Here is a 21,190-nt window from a genome sequence, read left to right as displayed (position 1 = left end):
GTATTTTTCCTTTTGATTATATTGATTTTTTGTGCATTATCACTTAAACTGAACATTTTACTACTACTAAGAATTTCTCACCTAATTTATGCCCTCTTTCTCTCTTTTTTTTCCCAATCCGTTAATTGTTATTTATTATTCTATCTCCCTTTTTCTACTAGCTTGGTGGTATAAATTGTCCTTTTGTCCTTGTAGCACTTACTCTACAGTAACTTGGATTCCATGAAAAAGCCATATTCTGAAGAAAATATTGAGTCACCTTTCCCTTCCCAATTCCTTCATGCATAGTTTGTGCCATTCTAGATACAAGAAGTTAACTCACAGACATTGTCAGTACAGCAGTTTTCTGGACTAACAAAAGCGCCAAACACTAGATGGCTTAAATAACATTTCTCACAATTCTAGAGGCCAAGCAATCTAAGATCAGGCTACCAGCTTGGTCAGACTCTGGTAAGGGCTTCTTCCTGGCTTGCAGATGGCTGTCTTCTCTCTGTGTGCTCACAGGTGGATAGCAAAAGGAAAGAAGTAAGCACTTTCACACAAGGGCACTAATGCCATTCAAGAAGACTCCATCATCAAGACTTAAAACACTTCCCCAAATCCCCCCCCATAACATCACATCAGACGTTGAAGATTTCCACATAGACATTTTGGGACACAAAAATATTAAGTTCAAATGATGGGAGTGTTTTTTTTTTATTAAGGACTAGATAGTAAATATTTTAAGATTTGTCAGTCATCTTGTCTCTAAGATTCTAGCTACTTACAGGAAGTTGTCTGACCCTGTGTTTGGGCATTAGTTTATCTTACTCAGCAGTGATAGGAAGGGTGGCCTTAGACATGACATTGCTAAAGTTTGATACCAATCCCATGAGAACTCCCAGCTTTGGGTGTTGCTGTAATTTACTATCTTATTGCTGTCTTACATACTTAACATTGCTTTAGATTTATTGACCTAGTCATCTTTTCCAGTGCTCATGCTCATTCCTTTCTGCATTTCCATGTTTTCTCCTAGGAAACATCTTCCTTCTACATGAGAATTTCTTATAGTTACATGGTATGGGTCTGCTATTGATGAAATCTTTCCAATTTTTGTTTTTGTGTCTTTTGCATATATTCTACCTCTATTTTTCAAAAGTATTTTGATATAGATGTCCAGGTTGGCAGTTGTTTTCCTGGAACACTGCAGTATTTTTCCACTGTCTAGATTTCCATTTCCTCTACAAAGCAGACGATCACTCTTCATCGCCCCTCCTTTGAAGGTTGTGAAGGTTGTATCTTCCTACTCTTTTAGCTAACTTATCTCTCTCCTTTTTTTTTTCCAGTCAAGAGTCTCACCAGGTTGCCCAGGCTGGGCTCAAGTGATTCTTATTGCCTCGGACTCCTGAGTTCTTAGAAGGTAACAAGTTCACATCACCACATTTAAATTGTTTTTTGGATGGTTTTAAGATTTTGGTTTTGGGGTCAGGCACTATTTAGGCTCACGACTGTAATCCTAGCTACTCAGGAAGCTAAGATCTGAGGATGGAGCCTGGGCTGGGAAGTCTGTGAGACTTTTTTTTTTTTTTTTTGCCAGTCCTGGGCTTGAGCTCAGGGCCTGAGCACTGTCCTTGGACTTTCTCAAGGCTAGAGCTCTACCACTTGAGCCTCAGCACCATTTCTGGCTTTTTTCTCTGTATGTGGTATGGAGGAATCGAACCCGGGTCTTTGTGCATGCGAGGCAAGCACTCTACCACTAGGCCAAACTCCCAGCCCAAGTTGTGAGACTCTTATCTTCAACTAACCAGAAAACTAGAAGTGACACTGTGACTAAACATGCTAGAGCACTAACCTTGAGTAAAACGAACTAAGGACAGTGCCCAGACCCTAAGTTCAAGCCCCACTAACAACAAAAAAATTTTTTTGGTTTTGCAGAGGTTTTTTGTTGTTGTTGTTTGCTTTTTGCTTTTTAATATCCTCAATTTTTTTGTGTGGGTCATGGGGCTTGAACTCGTCCTAGGCACTGTCCCCAAGCTCTTCAGCCAAGCCCCACTTCTAGTTTTCTAGAGGTTAATTGGAGATGAGTTTCCTTTTGTACCCTGGCTGGCTTTGAACCTTGATCCTCAGATCTCAGCCTCCTGAGTAAGTTAAATCTGCAACTTAAGATTCTAATTACAGCTATTTTAGACTTTTTAACATTGTTTCATCTCATTTATCCCTTGGGTATTTTTGTTTTCCTTTCCATCTTTTTGTCTCTCTGTGCTTGGACAGGATTATTTATAAAAGACTGTTGGCCTTATATGTGAAAAATTATATAAATCATGTGAGGTTCTACATAACATGATCTACCTCTATAGAGAATTTGATTTCACATGTCACAGGCACCCAAAAGCAGAGGTGATTCACTACTCTATTCCAGGTGACTCATAGGTTTCAGGATCATTTTAGGGTTCCCACTACTTTGAGAGAAAAATACTTGGGGGGATGGTTTCCAACTAAAAGCTAGGGTGTTCTTTCTTTCTCTTTTGTCCTCACTAAAATCCATGTTTATGTGTCTGCTAAAACTGTATTCAATGTCTCAACCATAGCTTTTTGCTCAGCTTTGCAATCAGAAATTTAGGTTGGGAAATGCTTCACAGAAAGGTAAATGGTGCCAAATACTTATTCTGTTTTGTTTTGTTTTTTTGCCAGTCCTGGGCTTGAGCTCAGGGCCTGAGCACTGTCCTTGGGCTTTCCTCAAGGCTAGTGTTCTACCCTGAGCCACTGCACCACTTCCGGCTTTTTCTATGTATGTGGTACCGAGGAATTAAATCCGGGTCTTTGTGCATGCTAGGTAGGCACTCTACCACTGGGCCAAACTCCTGGCCCCTTATTCTGTCTTTTTTTTGACCTCCTTTCTTTCAATCATCTCCTAATGCTATTGTCTACCTGACAGCTGCCTAGCCTGACATAGCTAGTCTGCTTTAGCCAGAAGCAGTAGCAGTAGTTTAAAAAGATACTTTTATGAATGACTCTCCAGGAAGCAACTGATCTACTACTTAATCTACTAACAGCAAGAGAGTACTAGCAGAGTTCTTTGAATTATAAAGATAAACCTTATTTGTATTTAACATCCTCCCTTTCCTTGGCAGTTAGAAGGGATCAAAACCAGAATGTTACTAGGCAAGCATTTCTATTACTGAAACATCCCTAGCCCTACTCTATTGTTTTTATATGCTATTGAATTTGTCCCAAATTATCTTTAGGATGAGGTATTTTTCAGCAGTACTGGAGTTTGAATTTAGGCTCTTCCCTTGTGAGATGGGCATTCCACCATTTGAACTATATCATACTCAAGCATTTTTGTGCTCTAGTCATTTTTCAGATAGGGCCTAGTGGTTTTCTGCCTGGGGCAAGTCTCAGACTTCAATCTACTACCTACATTCTCTTGCATTGTTGGAATTATAGGCAACTTAAACAGTATCAGGCCTAGAATGAGGTTCAAAAACAAAAAAATACTAATACTGCCGGGTGCAGGTGACTCACGCCTGTAATCCTAGCTACTCAGGAGGCTGAGATCTGAGGATCATGATTCAAAGCCAGCCCGGGCACTAAAGACTCTTATCTCCAACTGACCACTAGAAAACAAAATGGTACTGTGACTCAAGGGGTAGGACAGAAGCCTTGAGCTGAAGAGCACAGGGACAGCATCCAGGCCCAGAGTCGAAGCCTCAGGACATGGGTGGAGGGTATGGGGAGGGGGGAATGGGGGGATTGGGGAATGTGGAGAGATACTAATACTGGCAAAATATACTTTCTGGTTATTGTATGATTATCCTAAAAATCTAAACTTAGCTTTCTGGCAGTTACTTCTCAAATTTTGGCTATAAGAAAGCTAACTTAAAAAAAATAACTTGGTGATAATGGAATAGTAGTCACAACTGTTGGGTTAAAAAGAAAAGTACAGAGATTATACATAGAGATTCCCTTCTTGAATACTCGTTTGTTAAACATGTCATTTGAAATATGATGTAAAAATCAATGTTAATAAATTCTTTAATAAGAAAAAGTAAAAAAAATAACTTGGATAGTTCCCCTCTATTTAAAGGTCTAAGGCAATTTAAATAGTAAATTTAAGGGACCGGGAGTTTGGCCTAGTGGTAGAGTGCTTGCCTAGCATGCACGAAGACCCAGGTTCGATTCCTCGGTATCCCACATACATAGCAAAAAGCTGGAAGTGGTGCTGAGGCTCAAGTGGTAGAGTGCTAGCCTTGAGAAAGTCCAAGGACAGTGCTCAAACCCTGAGCTCAAGCCCAGGACTGTCAAAAAATAAAAATAAAAATAAATAGTAAATTTAAAAAGATGTAAAGCTTAAGAAGGGGGTGGGGAGTGTGCCTAGTGGTAGAGTACTTGCCTAGCATGCACAAAACACTGGGTTCGATTCCTCAGAAAATGCCAGAAGTGGTGCTGTAGCTCAAGTGGCAGAGAGCTAGCCTTGAGCAAAAATGTTCAAGGGTAGTCAGTGTCCAAGCCCTGAGTTTAAGCCCCAGGATTGGCAAAAAAAAACAAAAAACAAATAATTAAATAAAAAATAAAGCTTAAGAAAGAGGACATAGGAAATAATTATTTTTGTTTCCTTTGTACTGGTACTGGCACTTGAACTCATAGCTTTGCACTCACTCAACTTTTTCGCTTATGGCTAGCATTCACCACTTGAGCCGTCCCTCCAGTTCTCGAAATAGTTATTTTGGGTGCTAGGAGCTGAACCTTAAACATGTTAGCACATCCTCTATCACTGCACTACACCATCATCTGAACTATATCCCCAAGCACTGGGAGGGAGATAAATTCTTTCTTTCCTCCCTTCTTTTCTTTCTTTTTTTAAGTACTGATCTAACTAGGGGTCTCACACTTGCTAGGAGGCAGTACCATACCGCCTACATAACAGGTGCTGGCCATCTTCAGCTTACTGATGTGAAGTCTCTATAACTGGCCTAAACGAGTATCCTCCAGATCTCTACCTCACAAGTAGCTGGCTTTATAGGTGTACAAGGCCATGTCTAGCTCAATTTAGAGACTGTGACTACTTAAAAAGTCACGATTGGAGCTGGGCACCAGCAGCTCACTCCTGCAATCCTAACTATTCAGGAGGCTACTCAGAAGAATTTGAATTTTTTTTTTTCTTTTGTATGTATGTGGGTGTGTAGCCATGCATGTGCCAGCATTGGGACTTGAACTCAGGAGTTTCTACTCTCACTTGGCTTTTTGTTCCAGGCTGGTATTCTACCATTTGAGCTGTACTTCCACTTGTCTTTTGATTCAGAATACAAGCTGGATGCCACTGGCCCTTGCTTGTAATCCTACTCAGGAGGCTGAGATATGGGGTTTGAAGCCAGCCTGGGCAGGAAAGTCAGTAAGAGTCTTTTCATTAAGCACCAAGTGGTATAATGCTAGCCATAAGCAAAAAAGCTCAGAGACAGTGCCAGGCCCTGAGCTGAAGTCCTAGGACTGGCACCAAAAAGAAAAAAAAAAAAAAAAAGATCCTAAGTAGAAAATTAGAAAATTAAGGCTCATCAAGTATTGATTTTCCTTTACCAGAAAAGTTGTCTTTTCAAAAGCCAGGTACAATGGCATACACCTATAAATTTAAGCACTCACGAGGTGAAAATAAGAAAATCTGAATGTAAGACCAGCTTGGGTTACATAAAAACCAAGAGTCTGGGGTGAAGCTCAGTGGAAGAGCACTTGTCTAAGATATACAAGGCCCTGAGCTGAATTCTGAGAACAGAGAGGCAAAACAAACTACTGTCTTTTTGACATTGACCTGAGGCAGGGAACTGCTTTTCATTATCTAATGCTTAAAATTACTGGAGATTAGCCAGGAGTTTGGCCTAGTGGTAGAGTGCTTGCCTAGCATGCAGGAAGACCCGGGTCCAATCTCTCGGTACCACATACACAGAAAAGCCAGAAATGGTGCTGTGGCTCAAGTGGAAGAGCTCTAACCTCAAGAAAAGCCCAAGGACAGTGCTCAGGCCCTGAGTTTAAGCCACAGGACTGGAAAAAAAAAAAAATCACTGGAGATTCGTAAACCTAGCAAAGATTGTAGTGGAATTAAAAATGAGGTATGAGGAGCCGGGAGTTTGGCCTAGTGGTAGAGTGTTTGCCTAGCATGCACAGAGGCCCGGGTTCGATTCCTCGGTACCACATACATAGCAAAAAGCCGGAAGTGGTGTTGAGGCTCAAGTGGTAGAACTCTAGCCTTGAGAAGGTCCAAGGACAGTGCTCAGGCCCTGAGCTCAAGCCCAGGATTGGCAAAAAAAAAAAAAAAAAAAAAAGAGGTATGATTGCTCACTGTTTTACCCAAATCTTACCAAATTTTGAAGAGCTGATACTATGAGAAGTCAGTATAAAAATTCTAATATACATGAATACTTTGTATTTAGTCAGCCAAATAACATTTACTGAATCAGTAAGAAAAGTTTTACAAAAAAACAAAATAAATCCTGCCTCCAAGGAATTACAATCTAGTGGAAGAAATAAAGCACACACATACGGGCTGGGAATGTGGCTTAGTGGTAGAGTGCTTGCCTAGCATGCATGAAACCCTAGGTTCCATTCCTCAATACCACCTAAATAAACAGAAAAAGCTAGAAGTGATGCTGTCTCTACTAGTACAGTGTTAACCTTGAGCAAAAGCAACTCAGGATCAATGCCCAGGCCCGGAGTTCAAGCACGCATACATTCATCATAAAGGAAAGTCTAGGTACACTGGTCAACATAATGATTTATACAACCTGTATGCCAAGCAATAATATGTTTAAGCATTCTATTTTCTTCCTCCACTTTGGCATACCTCTAAAATAAAGAAAAAAATCAAGTTTTATATATAACATGACTGCTGTCAAGCATTGGTAGCTCACACCTGTAATCCTCATTACTCTAGAAGCTGATAGCTGAGGATCATAGTTAAAAGTCAGGCTGAACAGAAATAGTCTATGAACGTCTTATCTTCAATTAACCAGTAAAAACATGGCTCAAGTGATAAAGCACTAGCCCTGAATGAAAAAAACTAAGCCAGATCGTGAGATCCTGAGTTCAAGCCCCAGTACCTGCACAAAATAAAATGACTAGGTATTTCTTAGGCATTTGATCTTACTGAACAAATTTTAATTTGTTCATGAAACACAACATCATCACATTATGGTAATTAATCTCACAAAAGACAAACAGTTTGTTTTTGGTTTGCTTTTTGGAGGTATTGGGGTTTAAACTCAGAAACTTAAGGCTTACTAGCTATATACTCACTCAGCAGGAGCCATAATGGCTTGAGCCATGCTCCCCTTCCTTCTTACTTTTCAAATAGGGTCTCATTTTTTGTATGGGCTGGCCTAGACTGCAATCTCTCTCTCCCTCTCCCTCTCCCTCTCTCTCATTTTGTCAGTTTGTCAGTCCTGGAGCTTGAACTGTGGGTTTGAATGCTGTCCCTGTTCTATTCAGCTCAAGGCTAGCATTCTACCTCTTGAGCCACAGTGCCACTTCTGGTTTTCTGGTCGTCAATTGGAGATAAGGGTCTCATAGACTTTTGTGCCCAGGCTGGCTTTGAACTGTGATCCTCAGATCTCAGCCTCTTGAATACTTCAGATTACAGACATGAGCTGCCAGTATCCAGCTCGGATTATTCTTATTCTACATATGCTAAAGCTTTAATATCCTTAAATTCCTATATTACAAGAATAAGAGCTGTATCTTACTCCACCTATTTTCCTTCTATATCAATGTCTACCAATTTCAGATATTCAACATGTCTCTTCTGAAAGCTATGATAGCAAACTAAAGAAGAAAAATTGCTACAAAGCCAACCTAGAAAGCTACATAATGAAACAAAAGATATTTCAAATCTGGTAACTGAATTTCCTTAGCTAGTAAATCTGTATGGTTTACAGCATTCCATGTCTACATTTTTTTGTGTGTGTTAAAGAACCAGAAGAGGGGGTGGCCGGGTGTGTGTGGGGCGGTGGGGGGGGGGGGGAGAACCAGAAGAAAGAGAAAAAAGGTACAATGCAGGAGAAAAATAGGTCAAGTAAGGGAAATTGCTTTCCAAAACACTTGAGATTGAATAGGAAGTAGGTGAATTAGAAGATGGAGAAAGGTGGGGCTGGGAATTTGGCCTAGTGGTAGAGTGCTTGCCTAGCATGCACAAAGACCTGAGTTTGATTCCTTGGTACCACATACATAGAAAAAGCCAGAAGTGGTGCTATGGCTCAAGTGTAGAGTGCTACCATTGAGGAAAGCCCAAGGACAGTGCTCAGGCCCTGATTCCAAGGCCCAGTGCTGGCAAAAAAAAAAAAAAAAAAAAAAAGATAGAGAAAGGCAGTAACCACTCCTTCAAATGCTGCTCTGACCTATCACAAAAGGTGGTTTACTTCTAGCTTATCCCCATTAATTGTATTCTACTTTCAAGGTGACAGTTTTTGTTTTGTTTTAACAGAATGTCTTCTGACTTTTTTTTTTTTTAGATATACTACTGCTACACAGCCCAGAAGGACCACAGAATGTTTTTTGTTTTTTCTTTTTTTTCTTTTTTTTTTTTTTGCCAGTCCTGGGCTTGAGCTCAGGGCCTGAGCACTGTCCTTGGACTTTCTCAAGGCTAGAGCTCTACCACTTGAGCCTCAGCACCACTTCTGGCTTTTTTCTAGGTATGTGGTACCGAGGAATCGAACCCGGGTCTTCGTGCATGCTAGGCAAGCACTTTAACCACTAGGCCAAACTCCCGGCCCGTCTTCTGACTTTTTATAATTAGGATCAAACCCAGAACTTATTTAAATGGGCTTAACCTTTTAGTATAGTAATGTTAATTTTCAAAGAATATACTAAGAAAAACCTGTTGTTGTGGCAGAAAGTAACCTACGAGCTCTATCTCCTAGACACAGTCCTGTCCAAGCCACTTTTCTGATATAGTTGGAAATCAAGGATCCATATATGGTTTTCAAAATATAAGCAATCATCCTTATATCAAATTATTTTCATTTACAGACAAAAGAACACAATCTAATACTGTGAATTTCCAACCCATTAGGTCAGATACTACAGAGTAAATCAATTCCAGATCCTCAGATCTCAGGCTCCTGAATAGCTAGAATTACAGGAATATACCACAGGCGCCCAGTGATCTCTTAGGTTTTAAAACCACTCAGCCACACTGGGCACAGTGGGCACAGTGCCTCTCATCTGTAATCCTAGCTATTCAGGAGCCTGAGATCTGAGGATCACAGTTCAAAGCCAGCCTAGGCATCAAAGTCCATGAGACTCATCTCCAATTAATCACCAGAAGTAGCACTGTGGCTCAAAGTGGTAGAGGACTAGCCTTGGGCAAAAAAGCTCAGAGACAGTCTAAGCCCTGAGTATAAGCTGCCCGACCAGCAAAAATAAGATTAAAATAAAAGCACTCAGCAAGTCTGATGAAGTGACATAACAGAGCAGTACAGGAGAGTATTGAAGACAAATAGGTCTCAACACTTCAAGGTGCCTTAGTTTCTTAATCTATTGTAGAAAATTAAAGCTGCCTTGAATCTTCACCAACTGCAGAATGACACTTTCAGAGCTAAAAAGCTTAGCAACATCTAACACAGAATGAAAAGGAGCAGAACTCATTCTACTGACACATCTCTGAAGTACAGCACTACAGATAAGTTGAGAGAGAGAGAGAGAGAGAGAGAGAGAGAGAGAGAGAGAGAGAGAGAGAGAGAGAGAGAGAGAGAGAGAGAGAGAGAGAGAGGTGAGCCCAATGCTGGTTGTTCATGCCTGTGATGCTAGCTTACTCAGGTAGCTGTAGAATGATTGCTAAAAGAGTACTTAAATTATGAGTCAAAATGAGTTTAAGACAAAGAATTTTGACAATACCCTTCAAAAAAAAATCCATACTTCCAGAGTCCTCCCTAAAGGGAAAACAGACAAATTCAGTTTTGGTCCTTATAATAACCCATTTTTCCAATGAGCTGTAGCTAAAGACAGTCATCAAATCTGTGAGAGAGAAAAAAACAACCCAAGAACTCTTTTGAAATGTATATACCAAACCTAAAACTTCAATGTGTGTAAGGAATGTCATGTTATTATTTCTTCCCATTCTGTCTGGGGACACTTACTGGCAGTGCCAGGAGCCTCAGGGAAAAGGAGCTACCCATTCCTTAAGCTACCTATCGGAAAAGTAGCATGAGGATCTCCAGACAACCACGAAGAGTGGGCGCTCCCATCTGACTCACATCCTCACAAGATAGCTGCACTGGCTGGTCATTACCCTGAAAGACTAAAACCCAAGGAAAAAATGTTCAGTTATCAACCTCCCTTCCCCCATTATCATCCATGAAAGCAACATTTCTTAAAAAAAAAAAGACTCAAAACTGAAAAACCTTTCTCTTAATACCTACAAAATACTAAAGATGGTATAGGGATTATGAAGATTAATATGTTATCCCTGTTAAATAAATGATCACAGTAGCACTTCCACTGCAATAATCTGATAGGGACTGTGCTGGGGCTTGAAGATAGAGAGGAATATAAATGATAAACAATGAAATTCAACTACAAAAACTCAATACAAAACTCATAATATGTGCAAAAGTACATCAGAGACTAAGAGTCTCCTCACCTGATAGGTGAAATAAGAATTACTTGGATCTGGCTGGGAGTGGTGGCTCATGCCTATAATCCTAACTACTCAGGAGGCTGAGATCTGAGGATTGAGGTACAAAGTCAGCTCAGGCAATACAAAGCTGTGAGACTCTTATCTCTAATTAATCACTAGAAAATAGGAAGTGGGACTATGGCTCAAAGGTAGGGGGGTAACCCAGACCCAAAGTTGAAGCCCCATGACCCCCCCCACACCTTCCCCCTGCCAAAAAAAAAATTTGCTTCCCCACTCCTTCACTAGTATGTTTTTTTAAAAAAAGGAGTAGAAATCTTTTATTGCTTTACATTTTTCTTTACTAAAAAAGAATCTACTATTCCTTAAGTTTTTGGAAGCTATTAGATTTATCTGACCTTTAAAAAGTTCTAGAAAACTTCAACACAATTGCTATGAATGCTACTATGCTATTTATGTGATAATCTGATCTTGTTTTCTTGTAACTTGAAAGACTTTTGTTTTCTGTCAATATTCCAAAGCTACAATGTTTACTGTGTATCTGGGCTTAGTATATAAAGTCTGAGTTAAGAGTTTTCTATGAAAAGTTTGATTTCATTGTATATTCACCATAATTAACAGTAGAACCTTATTATTACATGGCTCAATACAAGCCTGGGTTTATGGTATGATTCCAGTCTCTACTCTAGAACACCATCTCATAAAATACACTGTCCTGAAGCTGCTATCTTTGTGTCATCTTGCCCCTGATCGTTATCTAGAAAGGAGGCACTGTGTATATTTAACAAAATATTTTAACACTGGAATCTCCAGAACTTAAAGCCTCCCTAGCATGCAGTAAGTTATAGCTGACTTAACCCTCTACACCAAGCCCTGTGTATTATTTTAACCTATAGAGCCTTCCTAGCACCTTTTCAGTTCTATCCTACCATTAGATGTGTTTGTTGAAGCCTGCACTGCCTCGCATAGACAGCCAAAACAGCCACAATGTCAATGTTATATCTCTGTTTAAGAATTATTTCCCATCTACCACTTTGGTCAGGTACTAACCAGGCAAAAAAAAAAAAAAAAGTAAGTCCAAGTCTACCCAATGTGGCCCCGGCTATGCCTTGGTGTCAACACAAAACCTTCATTCATGGCAAGGCCTCAAGTGATCATCAGTCCAAAAGTATAGAGTGCCACTATGTCCTAGCCATTGTGTTAGGCACTTTCGAAAACGTTCCCAAGGCCCATTTATCCTTTTGGGTCCCCTATTCTCACTGGCACTCTCCACATTTCCCATTCTATTGATCTATAAGATTGGGTATAAAGTGAAGCCATGCTTAGTGGCCATGTGGTCATGTAAGATGGAGAGATACTAAGCTTTTCAGGATAAACATGTTTCTTTTATGATAGAAATGTGTGTGTGTGTGTGTGTGTGTGTGTGTGTATCTATCCTCAAAGTGGGGCAGTTATGGTGGGTGATTACTACCTTTGATTTTTTTTCTAAATTATTAAATGTGCACATGGCTTCCTTCAAACATTTATTGCTAGTGCTCTTAAAAAATATATATAACTGGGCACAGTGGCTCACAGCTGTGCAGGAGATCTGAAGATCACAGTTCGATGCGACCCTAGGGAGGGCTCAGGTAAGTCTGTAAGACTCTTACTTGTTTTGGCCGGTTGCAGGGCTTGAACTCTGGGCCTGGGCACTATCACTTTGAGCCCCAGTGTCACTTCCAGTTTTCTGGTCTTAGTGGCAATGCCCTGTTTCTGGGCTCCACAACCAACCTAAATAAATAGATAAATAAATAAGTATTTGTTTGATGCTATCTCTAACAACTCTGGAAGGGATAAGCAAAGTCCATCTCCTTCACTGTAGCCACTGCACACGGAAAGACAAGTCTTTGGAGAGTGAAAAGAAAACAGTGATGCTAAGCTCAGGCTTTAAAATGTGACACATGGCATGAAGAACCTCTGGCATTGGCAACAGAGAGCCTAGACAAACTTGCTAAGGTTCTGACTTCCATCAATTTTAGCTTCCCCATTTATAAATTGAACAGAGTGTCAGTACCTACCTTACAAAATGCTCTTAAGAAGAGGTGATGCACAGAGTCCTAAGAAAGCATCCAATTAATGCAAACATCTGAGCTGAATTAATAAGGGGGGTATTAAAATTAATTAAGGGTGAATGAAATAAGCCAAGCTACTTTCATTTCTGAGGACTTCAAGGAATACTGAGTTTAAATTATCCCATCATCTCCTATAATTTGTAGGATCTTAGGAAAGTTAATTCCTTCACTGTGCCTCCACAGGTTCATCTGTAAAATGGATTGATAGACAAAGGAAACAGTAAAGGATAAAACAATACATTCTTGGCACAGGGTCCCATAGTGGCCACCCAAATATTAGCTGCCTGAGAGAACAGTAACTTCTCTAAATCTGGCCACACAATTTCTTAGTGTCTATCCTCAAGATATAGCCATTGCCTTCTTCACAGTGCTCCAACAGGAGCCCACAGCTTCCTAAAGACTAGAACTGCTGCTGGGTGTGGTGGCTCACACCTATATTCCTAGCTACTCAGGAGGCTAAAATCTGAGGATAGCAGTTCAAAGCCATCTGAGGCACTAAAGAACTTGAGACTCTTATTTCCAACTAACCACTAGAAAATATGAAGTGGTGCTATGGCTCAAGGGTAGGGTGGTTGCATTGAGCTGAAAAGCTCAGGGACAGGGTCTAGGCCCAGAGTTCAAGCCTCACGACCAACGAGAGAGAGGTGGGGGAGGGGGGAGGGCGGGTGGGAGGGAGGCCCTAAGCTTACTCTGTATGCTCTCAGTATTCCATATTTCATATGTAATGTGAACAAACTCAATTTGAGCCAATGGATGATTTTGTGCCCTTCACAAAAAACTTCTGAACTGTTGTCAATCTCATTTCCCAGCAAGAATCCATCCACTGTGCCTATACCACTATTTCCCAATTTCAGATTTTAGTTCAATTCTTGGTTGCTATTTCAATTCCAGCTTTTCCTGCTTATTAAAGACTAACTAAAAACAAATCATATTTTGAAATAAAAAATAATACCTTTACCAAGCTCAAGGAAAGCAAATGATTTCAGTTGTGAGAGACCTTAGTCTTAATAAGCTGGATGCTACATATAAAATGAGTGAATGCACACATTCCCAAAAAGTACTTAGCAAGCTGACCAGTTCACATCTGTAATCCTAGTTACTCAGGAGGCTGATCTGATGAGTGTCCTAGCTCAAAGCAGGTACAGCAGTAAAGTCCACAAGACTTATCTGGAATAAACCACCAAAAAGAAGTGGATCTGTGGCGTAAGTGGTAGAGTGCCAACCTCGAGCAAAAAACCTAAGGGACAACACCTATGCCCTGAATTCAAGCCTCAGTACTGGTATACACACAAAAAAGTTCTTTGTTATGAATCTGCATTTGTCATTAGCCAGTCATGTTAAAAGACTGTCAGTTGGTAAAAGACGGAGTCACAGACAGGATAAGGAGGAGGATGACTCCTCCTCTTCCTACTCTTCTCCTTCTCCTTCTCCTTCTTCTTCACTAGTCGTGCGGCTTGAACTCAGGGCCTGAGCACTGTCCTTGGGCTTTCTCAAAGCTACTATATGAACCACAACACTACTTCCTCCTTTTTCTACGTATGTGGTACTGAGGAATCGAACCCGGGCTTCGTGCATGCTAGGCAAGCACTCTACCACTAGGCCAAACTCCTGGCCCCCAGACAGGAATTTTCTGAGTGTTGAAAATAGTCTCAGTTGATGATGTAGCATTGCAGCCTACAATTCAAGTCTTCAGAGGAAGGATTTTTACAAAATCGTAAGAGTATTCTTTTATAAAAGATCTACAGAAGGAAGATGGAGAAAGTCTAGAAAGGTATTTGTGTCTTGGAGAATCACAGAGGATCATCTATAAATATACAAAGATATGCTCGTCACAAAAAAATCTCACAAGGTTATTATTTATTGCCAGTCCTGGGGCTTGAACTCAGGGCATGAGCATTGTTCCTAAGCTTCTCTTGTTCAAGGCTAGCACAGTACCCACTTCTGGCTTTTTCTGGTTATATGGTACTAAGGAATTGAACCCAGGGATTCATGCTAGGCAAGCACTCTACTGCTAAGCCACATTCCCAGCCATGTCATAAGGTTATTAATGACAGTGAACTAACATACTTGTGCTTGCTGTACCTCAATTTCATATGTTTGTGGAAATATTAAATGTTGTGTCAGAAAGGTTGATAAGTGGCTGTATAAGAGCCAGTCTGTAGGTGACTCCTTGAACCATGTGGCTACGTGTGGGTAGGATGACTATAATAGGTAAGATGTGTTGCAACAAATACACAGAGGGAGATAGATAGGTGGTAGATGAGACAACTCAAAACTCTTTATGTTCTTAAGATTCAAATCCACTAGGCCACCAAATGGCTCTTATTTCAGAAGCCATATTCCTGCTCATCCTTAATCAAGATTATATATTTCAGGGGCCGGGAGTTTGGCCTAGTGGTTAAAGTGCTTGCCTAGCATGCATGAAGACCCGGGTTCGATTCCTCGGTACCACATACATAGAAAAAAGCCGGAAGTGGAGCTGAGGCTCACGTGGTAGAGCTCTAGCCTTGAGAAAGTCCAAGGACAGTGCTCAGGCCCTGAGCTCAAGCCCAGGACTGGCAAAAAAAAATAAATAAATAAAACTTGAGGTTGATTACTCTATGTCAGAATAAAATTAAAAAAAAAAAAAAAAGATTATATATTTCAGAAAAATAAAGTCCCACATCACAGCTGGAACTTAAAGAGCCACTGAGAATATTAAGAGTTCAAAACAGCAATGAAAGCTGCTTCCCCAAGGCTGCTCCTCCTTCTGTGGTTTGCAGCTGAGGAGGAAGGGCTCAGGAGAGCTGTAGGGAGATGTCTCATGGCTGGGTGCCCAGAATGTCTAGCTCTGCACACAGCTCTGTAGGTTTGAGGGCTACACCAGAGGAATGCATTCTTAACAAACAGCTCTCCATCTCGCACAGCTTCTTCATTCTGAGGCCAAGAAAATAATTCATTTTTAGTATAACTCTACAAATGAAAAAAAAAGATATGGACTTTAGTCATATTTTAACATGCAAAACCTTATTATAACACAGTTGGTGAATTAAATGTATATGTATACACACACACACATACACACATACACATACTCTACTTTTTGATGAATTAGTTAACAGTTCAATGCATGGTATTACAGGAAAAAAACCTTGGTCTTGGGGCTTAACTCCGGGCCTGGGAGCTATCCCCAAGCTTCTTTTGCTTAAGGTTAGAGCTCTACCACTTGACCTATAGCACCACTTCTGGTTTTTATTTTTTTATTTTTTAATGAGGTACTAAGGAATTGAACCCAGTGCCTCATGCATGCTAGGAAAACACTATCACTAAGTCACATTTGTAGCCCCAAAACCTGTATATTTTGGGAGTATTCAAACATCTTTGGACAAGGATTATCTCTTGGTTTCAATATCACACATACACTCTATGTAAGATCATACAGTTGCGGCAAGAAATTGTATTACTGAAAAGTTGTACATGAGCTTAACTTTTTTTTTTTTTGTAGTTCATGGGACTTGAACTCTGGGCCTGGGCACTGTCCCTGAGCTCTTCAGCTCAAGGCTACCACACTCCCCCTTCAGCCATAGCCCTACTTCCGGTTTTCTCATGGTTAATTGGAGACAAAATCTCATAGACTTTAGTGCTCAGGCTGGCTTTGAACTGTGATCCTCAGATCTCAGCCTCCTGCGTAGCTAGGATTACAGATGTGAGCCACCACACCAGGCTTGAGCTTAATATTTCTAAGTAGAATTCATTTATTGCACTAATTTTTTTTTTTTTTTTTTGCCAGTCCTGGGCCTGCTCACTGTCCTTGGATTTTCTCAAGGCTAGAAGTCTACCACTTGAGCCTCAGCACCACTTTCGGCTTTCTTCTACATATGCGGTACCAAGGAATCGAACCCCGGTCTTCGCACATGTTAGGCAAGTACTCTACCACTAGGCCAAACTCCCGGCCATTATTGCACTAAAATTTAAAGAAAATGTACTGTGTATCTTGTAAGTTACTTTTCATAACTGCACAATTACATGAAAGCTAATTTATATTTAGTTACAATTAGACTTGTTTAAAGTAAGAAAGTCTGTCAAATTTGCCCCCAATTCTCATTCACATTTTTTCTCCTAACCTCCAGTCCATGACATTTTCAAACAAAATGACTAATGTGCTATGTTTACTCAGCAACTAAAATCCAGTCCCCTTCACTGTGAAGCTAGTTATACAAGTGAGACAACAGCACCTATCGTCACCTAACACATGGGAAAATTGACTGAAATAAAGCTTGAAAGGTAAAAGCACATTGGACTGTCTCTAAGTCTCCAGATGGAAGCTACAGCAGTTTCAATCAAAACAAAACAAAACAGACAAAAATAGTCACCTGGCTCTTCCTGGTATATTGACAGCCTTACATACAGTGTCTACTGGGGCTCTGCCTCTTGCTCCCTCCAACGATCATTCTCTTGGTTCCAAGGGCAACTATAAATCTGTTCCCTGCATCCTCCTCCCTGCTTCTCACCCCTGCAGTTGTTTTGGTTAAGCAGTCTTTGCTTGTTCTCTCCTAAATCATCACTGTCTTATATACTACCTGGTATGAGGAACCACCTCAGACTTCACAGCCAATCTATTGTCTTATAAAATCTTCTCAAATATTACCTTACAGAATAGTTAACAGTCATGTAACACATACAACCTAATGGGTCAAATTCCTACTGGGTAAGGTGGCAATGACCCATGGAAGCAGACTACAATGGCTCTTCAACTTTACGATGTTGTTAGGGAACTTCTAATATGATGCTAAAGACATTCTATGAACTCAAATCAAATAACAGACAAATATTAAGTAACATCTACTAATAATCTCAATGCTTTTCTCCCCAACTCCTACCTACTCCTTGTCTCCATCCCTGTTCTAGTCCTTCGCTTCCAAGTATTTACATTGCTGATGCCCTTCCTCTCACCTGCAGCTAGGAAGGTGATATAAACACCCCATTCTCATCTAGTTCTGCAAACAATGTTATCTTCTGACTACTGAAAGTTCTCTTCACAAAAGAAAAAGGCTGCTGGGCACAGTGGCTCATGCCTGTAATCCTAGCTACTCAGAAGGCTGAGATCTGAGGATCGAAGTTCAAAGCCAGACAAGACACTAAAGGCCCTGAGACTTTGGGGTTTTTTTGTTTGTTTGTTTGTTTTGCCTTCCTGGGCTTGAGCTCAGGGCCAGCGCACTGTCCTTGGGCTTTCTCAAGGTTAGAGCTCTACCACTTGAGCTTCAGCACCACTTTCAGCTTTTTTCTATGTATGTGGTACCGAGGAATCAAACTTGGGTCTTCGTGCATGCTAGGCCAAACTCCTGGCCCACAACCCTGAGACTTTCACCTCCAATTAACCACTAGAAAACCAGAATTGGGGCTGTGGCTCAAGGGGTAGGGTGGTGGCCTTGAGCTGCCTTGAGCTACCTTGAGCTCAGGGACAGCTCTCAGGCCCAGAGTTCAAGCCCCATGACTGACCAAAAAAGAAAGAAAGAAAGAAAGAAAAAAAAACTGCCCTGCTCCTGCCCCAAACTCCCCCTCTGCTTAAGTCTGGATATAAGCCAAAAGACAGTTTGGGAAAGCACATGTTTATCTCAGTAAAGCTTGCTGTTTAACAAAAGGGTGAGAAACATTGTCATTTAAAGTTTCATATATTCCCCACACACTTTATTTTTTAATCACTGAGTGTCAAATGAGACAATTCACATTCTCCCCACAATCAGTACTGTGATGATAACTACTTATTCAATAATTCCCAAGTCAATAAGTATAAGCACAAACCTATTATAAAATAATCTAAGTGCTGGGGGTGGGATTGTAAGGAGGAAAATCTATTAAAGCAACACTTGTTTCCCAAACTACTCCCCAAATAAATAAATGGCGAAATCAAAATACTGTCAAAATGTCAAACTTGACCTTCATACCTTTAGTAGTTAAACCGGAATAACAGAATGCTTTGTATAAGAAAATCAAGTTGAAAGCAAGCTTTTAAAATCAGTCCCTTACAATGAAATTAAGTATGTGTACAATGTATATAATTTACTATTGTTTTCTGAGCTACCAATTTCTCTTGATGCCAATGTCAAAGAAAACTAGATTCAAAGAATCTCTATCCTTAAGAGAATAAAAATATTGAACCCTTTCTGTAGGGAAAAAAACCCATCACACACTACTTTTCCAGTACAGGTAAACAAAGTTACAACTGCCCCAACTACAACTTTGTTCTTTAAACATAAAAATGATCGATTCCAATAATACAACAAAACCAGTCGTTTTTAAAGCCTCATTTTGCATCTTTCCACTAACATACGCATCCCTAATGCTACCCTGCTAAGCGTTCTAACATAATGTACATTTTCTCCCGTTGCCCTCTCCCCAAGTTGGTCTGGGAGTCGGTTTCTTCACTCATCCTCTCCTCAGATTTCCAGGTGTCGGAAGTCTCATGGTCAGCGCCCTTACACAGCTCAAACGCTCAGCTGTGTCCTCAGAAACCCATCTAGCCACTTTCTCAGTGTCTCAATTTATTCACAGCTGCCTGATTCGTAAAACATAGGCGGATTCGGGGTCAGATGACACGCCGAGCCTTACACATGACAGCCATGATGAACTGACTACCTACTGTACACTGGCTCCAAGTGCATCAAGGTGCATACTAAACAACCGTTGGGGGGAAACCGGGAACCTCAGACAGCACAATGGATCTATAATCCAGCCAGGAGGCTCTCACTTGCCGCTCCTTCAAGCAGCTCAAGTTGAACCTCCACGGGGCACCATTTTGAGTTCAGAATCTGCACCGCGCGCCCAGAAATCACCGAGCAGACTGCTCAAATGGAGATTTCATCTGGCAGAGGCAAAAGGTAGGAGCCTGACTACCGACGTACAGGACCAGAACTGTCAGCTGCCGATGAACGCAATAGGTGCAGCCAGGACCCAGCGGCTCCTCCCCCAGGCTCCCGCCCAGCCCAGCAGCCAAGCTCGGCCCCCCCCCGCCCCCCGCCGCCGCGTCTCCGCTAAGATTCCCGGAGCCCCCGGCGGCCCGCGCGCCAACTGCCTCTCGGACAGGTTAAGGCGCCGGGAACCTTCGGGTTCACACCCGCACGCTTCAGGAGCTACCAGTCTATTCACTACACCGCATCCACGGGCATCCCGTAAAGCAGAGGCGGCGACTGGGCGGGCGCTGGGGCTTCGTTACGCGCGAGCCGGGCAGGCGTGCGGCTCCTCCCGCGCGTTACTCCGCAGTCCGCAACGCTGCTCCAAATCCAACCGCACCTCAGAACCGCACGTCGCCCGCGGGTCGGGCTCAACCCGTGCACCCGAAGCAACGCCACGGGGGGTTTGGAACCCAAACACGGCCGGTTCCTGCATGCCAACCGTCGGACATGGACAATCCGAGGGTGACCATTAAGGGAGGACCCGACTGAGAATTGCACCCATCGCACTGGTTTTTTAAGAAGGGAGAGAAGGGGGCCGCTGCGTGCGCAAGCCGTCCCACCACCCCCGTGCCGCCTGCCCCGGAGGCTCGCTCGGCCGACGGCGCGCCCTCCGGCCTCGGCCCCGACGCTCCTCCAAGGAGCCGCTCCCCCGAGCCCGCCGGACGGGACCGGCGCTGCACGCGGGTCGCTCGGGGCCACGGCGCTCCGGCTCGGCTCCGACGAACAAAGGGCCCCGCGAACCTCGGGACGCCGCGGCGACCGCGCGCTCACCTGGGCTCCGTCCCCGGCGGCGGCTCCGCGGGGCTCCGGCGGCGCGGGCCTGGAGGCGGCGAAGGAGCCAGCGGCCACCCGGGGGCCTCGGGGGCGCTCGGGCGGCGGGGGCCCGCTCAGCGCCGGCGCAGCGGGCTCGGGTCCCCGCGCGGGCGGCGGCGGCGGCGGCGGCGGCGGCAGCGCGAGCGGGTGGGCGGCGGCGGAGGGTTCCGGCAGGTCCAGGTCCAGCGCCGGCGACGCCGCGACGCGTCCTCCTCCGGGCGCCCGGCTGGACGAGGCTCCGGGGCGGCCCGAGTCCGCCGCGGCGGCTGCAGCGGACAGGGCGCGGGGCCGCTCCGCTGCCTCGGGCTGCGGCTCGGGCGGTCCCGCGGCGGGGGCGGCAGGGGTCAGGGACGGCTCGGCGCGGAGCAGCGGGGTCGGCCCGGTGGCGCTCAGGGCTGCGCGGCGGCGCGGCCGGCGGCGGCGGCTGCGGCTCCCGGGGCCGTCGCGCTGAGGTGCAGAGCTGCCACCGCGGCCATCTTGTTGCTCTAACTGACAAGAACCCCCCTCCCCCCGCTCCAGCCAGAAGGGGCGCTCGCGCCCCCGTGCCCCGCCCCGCGTCGGCCGCCAACAGGAAGTCGTCCCGGCCCCGGACACGTGACTCCTGCTGTATCTGCATACGGGAGAACGAGCTGGCCAATGGGCACCCGCCGCCGAGCTCCGCCCTCGCACGCCCTTCCCCTTCCCATTGGTTCATCCCAGGCAGGCCACGCCTTCTCCTCCTCCTTAATACCCGCCCG

General features: G+C 43.3%; 1 protein-coding gene across 5 annotated transcripts in view; it reads right to left on the bottom strand.

Annotated features, from left to right (window-relative positions):
* Tnrc6c (trinucleotide repeat containing adaptor 6C) overlaps positions 1-20,515 on the bottom strand; it is a 99,164-nt gene extending 78,649 nt beyond the window's left edge. For 4 of the 5 annotated variants that reach the window (XM_090351288.1, XM_090351286.1, XM_090351285.1 and 1 more), the window contains exon 1: positions 20,412-20,494. The gene's annotated coding sequence lies outside the window, so the exon portion shown is untranslated. Of the gene's footprint in view, positions 1-20,411 lie in introns of all 5 variants that reach the window. The other variant, XM_090351289.1, reaches the window with a different exon arrangement.
* Between the last annotated feature and the right edge of the window lie 675 nt (positions 20,516-21,190).

This window comes from Megascapheus bottae, chromosome 17 (genome assembly GCF_031878675.1).
Source record: "Megascapheus bottae isolate mThoBot1 chromosome 17, mThoBot2.hap1, whole genome shotgun sequence".
NCBI classification, from domain to species: Eukaryota; Metazoa; Chordata; class Mammalia; order Rodentia; family Geomyidae; genus Megascapheus; species Megascapheus bottae.
This window is presented reverse-complemented; position numbering and strand designations above follow the sequence as displayed.